At 39.3% G+C, this 4,730-nt stretch overlaps 1 pseudogene; it reads right to left on the bottom strand.

The window, feature by feature from the left end:
• Positions 1-3,157: 3,157 nt before the first annotated feature.
• LOC127077431 (uncharacterized) lies at positions 3,158-3,257 on the bottom strand (annotated as a pseudogene).
• Positions 3,258-4,730: the final 1,473 nt, after the last annotated feature.

Below are 4,730 nucleotides of genomic sequence, written 5' to 3'. Positions count from 1 at the left end.
AACATGTTAGATCAGGATAAGTACCTATTATACCAATCCCTTGAACTTTTAAGTTTTATAGTAACCCCGAGTAGTTTATACGAGAAGTCAGCACCATCTTAATAGCAAACTACGTGGAGAGCCGATGAATATAAGTGAATGATCCCCAAGTAACATAAAATATACGAATATATCAGGAAATGCACTGATTAAATTAGGTGATCCTTACCAGATCATTTAATCTAAAGGTTGCAGATCATACAAAAAGCATAATATGAAAGATCCATTATGAGTTGGTTCAGGAGGTATCTGGTACTGAACTTGGTAGGGCGGACTACGGTTCGATCCCCCGCAATTTGCAATGGACTGAATAACGAAGTTATCCGACTTATGTACCAGAACTTCTAGCTAAAAGCGGATCATAATCACTAACCGGTTACTCCACTATGTGCGCGAAAAGATAAAGGGCTTAATGTGATTTCGCTAGAATGAAAACGGGTGAAATAAGAGTAAGGGAACTAGGATAGCTATAATAGGGTACTTGAACTGATTTGCACAAGGCAGGGTTATCTGAGGTTGTAACGGTAGTTGTTGATGTCAAGGTTAAACTCAAGTTGCTCCTAAACAAAATCCATTTGCAACCTATTACGAATTGATGTGTGTTTTGAAAACTTCATCTGGCTAAATTTTTTTAAAAAACGAGTTCTATACTGAATTTTGCTTGAGGACAAGCAAAGATCTAAGTATGGGGAGTTTGATAACACGAAATTATACCATATTTTAGGACTTAATTCCATTAAATTCTATGACTATTTATTTCGGTTTACTGCATTTTATAAGATATTACGTGGTATTTTCTTCCTATTTGTCTCAGGTAGCCTATTTTGAAGCACAAGTAAAAATGGAAGAAAAGGAGGTGCAAAAAGGAGAGAAAAAGAACCAAAGGCCAAAGCCCAGCCCAAAGCGCACAAGAAACCAATGCTGTGCTTGTGACGGACGTCACAGGGGGCGTGACGAGCGTCACACAAAACAGCCTTGTGACGGACGCCACACATGGTGTAACGAGCGTCACACCATTCCACTATCTTTTTGGCGCAAGTGACGCCCTCAGAAGACTTGAAGAGACGTTGAGGAGTTTGTGTCCTATATCCACGCCATGCATTTAGCCACGTTGAAGACCCTGGGGAAACGAAAAGCAGTTACCAACACCAATATAAATACCTACTTCAAAAACCTAAAAGGTTCCTCGGTTTTTTTTCCACGCTCACGCTGCCGAAGCTTTTCCAATTTTCTTTCTTTTTACGCTTCTGCAATTTTCTTTTCCAGCAACTTAACATTGTTTATTTGTTTATTTCTTTTGCAAGTTCTACATTCTTTTTCCCTTGCAATTTACCTTTCCCTTTTTAGCATTTAGATATTTTTCGCATAATAGTTTCTACACCGGAAACTATTGTGTAACTTTTTATCGGATCTAACCTTACGTTAGATTCTAGTTTTATTTCCTTGGTTTAATTTATTGTTTAATTGAAGAATCCAAGAACAAATCCTACCGGCTTGTGGTGGAGTGTTCAAGACTATTGTTTAACGCATTCAGGTTCTTTAATCATTATTTAATGCTTTGTTTTATTATTTATTTATATTATCTGCCTGTGATGAGTCTGTTTATGCATGATATGTATTTCTGTTTGTTTAGCATGTCTGGCTAATTCGCCTAGATATCGGTATGTAAAGTAAGCGAAATAAGGGATCAAGACTAAGTCGGTCTAATTAAACTTAAAATTAAAATCAATCTTTTTACGGTCTCAATTTACAGGTTTAATAACAATATTTTTTACCAAAGTAAAAGACATAAAGAAGTTAAAATCAATAGAGCGAGAGTTTGAGGTTTTAACTGGACAGTGTAAATTAGGCATTAATTCTAGATCAGGGCGAGAGCAAGTTTTAGAGTTAATTAAATTCTGACCTTTTCCAAAAAGTATTTTTAAAGATTGAATGTGAGGACGAGAGTTAAGCATTCGGGTTTAATTGTATAACCTAAGTCAACAGAGCGAGAGTTTGAGATAAGGGTGTTTAAAACGGTCAGTGTTTTCTTAAAAAGAGTTTCTGCAACTTTATTACTTTCAAAAAGTGGTTTTTGACTTAATTATAAGTGACAGCTACATTAACATAAAATCATGGTTTATTCAACAGAGCGAGAGTTTGAGATAAAACCTTTAATCAATAAAGTTAACTGAAACGATTTATTTTAAAACCAAGAAACCGACAAAGAATTGAGTCCCTAATTACGACGAACTGCATACCGATATCCGCTTTATTAATATTTAATCTAGATCTTAGTTTAGTTTTTAGCTTCGCCCCCCAAACAATCAACCACTATTCACCTTAGCTTTACGTAGTAACCTTAGATAACGGTATATCGATTCATAAGTCCCTGTGGGATCGATATCTTTTAAAACTACGCGATAGAACTGTGCACTTGCAGTTTGTACCCCAAATTCGACTCACGAAGTCGAGCGATCAAGTTTTTGGCGCCGTTGCCGGGGACTTTTATTTAATCGATATCGTAACTCTTCCGTTACGCTGTAGAGACTAAGGTTTCTTTTTCTTCTATTCTTTCTTTCGTTGATTTGTATGCCACGCACTCGCTCACAAGGCGAACCGCTCTATTTACGAATCAACGATATCGAACTATATCTCTGAGTCTTACGACGAATTCGGGAATATCGTGCTGCAAACAATCTCCCTCCTATAGAACTTCCTGATTTCAAAAACCTTTTTCCTTCGATAACCGAGATGGCAGAACCAGCTCGTGCTCTTAGAGATTACGCCGCTCCATCGCAAGATGAGCCGCATTCAAGTATTGCTCCGCCCGCAATCGAAGCAAACAACTTCGAACTTAAACCTTCGCTGTTGCAGGCGGTGCAACAGAACCAATTCTCTGGAAATCCTACCGAGGATCCAAACCTTCATTTATCCGTATTTGTTCAATACGCTGATACTGTTAAAGCTAATGGTGTCACTTCAGAGGCAATTCGACTTCGTCTTTTTCCTTTCTCATTAAGAGATAGCGCTAGAAGATGGCTTCAATCTCTCCCTTCCAACTCAGTCACCACATGGAACGAGTTGAAGAAAGTTTTTCTTGCCCGATACTTTCCGCCAAGCAAAACAGCTATGTTAAGAGCCCAGATAAACGGATTTAAACAGAAAGACAACGAGTCTCTTTTCGAAGCATGGGAAAGATACAAAGCCATGATGAGACTTTGCCCACACCATGGTTTGGAAGACTGGTTAGTAATTCACACATTTTATAATGGTCTCTTATACAACACAAGGTTAACAATAGACGCCGCTGCAGGTGGTGCATTGATGAACAAACCTTATGCTGATGCTTACCAGCTTATCGAGAGCATGGCCCAAAACCACTATCAGTGGGGAACCGAACGAACAACGGTGGAAAAACCTCAAACGAAAACTGGCATGTACGAGATAAGTAACCTTGATCACGTTAACGCAAAAGTGGATGCTTTGGTCCAGAAAATTGAAAGTTTAAACGTATCACCTCCAGCCGCCGTGGTTGCTATAACTCAGAATTGCGAGGTCTGTGGAATCCAAGGCCACACTCCTACGGACTGTCAACTCTTGACGGGAATCCAAGCAGAGCAAGTAAACTATGCTCAAGGAAGCCCCTACTCGAATACCTATAACTCAAATTGGAAGAACCATCCAAACTTTTCATATAAGAGTAATAACGCTTTGTACGCACCTGGACAGTCTCCAAATCAAGCCCCAGCTATACCTCCGGGATATCAGAAACCGAACCCATCCATGCCTAACAATAACGCCCCTAGGAAATCCAACTTGGAAATCATGATGGAAAACTTTATAGCTTCCCAACAACAAACCAATAAAGATTTCTTAAACCAGAATGTACACACTGGCGAACAACTTAAACAACTAGCAAGCAAAGTAGATGCCTTGGCTACCCATAACAAAATGCTGGAAACACAAATATCACAAGTAGCCCAACAACAAGCACCTACTGCTGCCCCAACTGGTACATTCCCTGGACAGCCCCAACCTAATCCGAGAAGCCAAGCTCATGCAATTATATTAAGAAGTGGAACGGAAGTGGAAGGACCGTCTGATCCAAGGATAGAAAACCAAAACCCTAAGAAATCAACTGAGGAAAGTGAACTTAAGGAAAAGGAAGAGAGTAATAAGGAAACCCTAGAAAAGAAGGAACCTTATGTACCTCCACCACCTTACAAACCACCTATACCTTACCCTCAAAGGCTTGTTAAAACCAAAGATGCGGGCCAATTTAGAAAATTTGTTGATCTCCTTAAACAATTAAACGTTACAATTCCGTTCACCGAAGCTATTACGCAGATGCCCTCATATGCTAAATTCTTAAAAGAAATCCTTTCTAATAAGAGGAAACTTGAGGATAGCGAAACCGTTACACTCCCTGCCGAATGTAGCGCTATAATCCAAAACATGCCCCCTAAACTCAAGGATCCAGGTAGTTTCTCTATACCCTGTCACATAGGAAAATTTGTCATCGACAAAGCCTTATGCGATTTAGGAGCCGGAATTAGCGTTATGCCTTTATCCATATGTAAGAAACTGGAAATGGGAGAATTAAGACCAACCAGAATGTCTGTGCAACTAGCAGATCGTTCCATCAAATATCCTGTAGGAATCCTTGAAAACGTTCCCGTACGCATAGGTCAATTCTACATTCCCACTGA

The sequence above is a fragment of the Lathyrus oleraceus genome, chromosome 4, assembly GCF_024323335.1.
Source record: "Lathyrus oleraceus cultivar Zhongwan6 chromosome 4, CAAS_Psat_ZW6_1.0, whole genome shotgun sequence".
NCBI lineage: Eukaryota > Viridiplantae > Streptophyta > Magnoliopsida > Fabales > Fabaceae > Lathyrus > Lathyrus oleraceus.
This window is presented reverse-complemented; position numbering and strand designations above follow the sequence as displayed.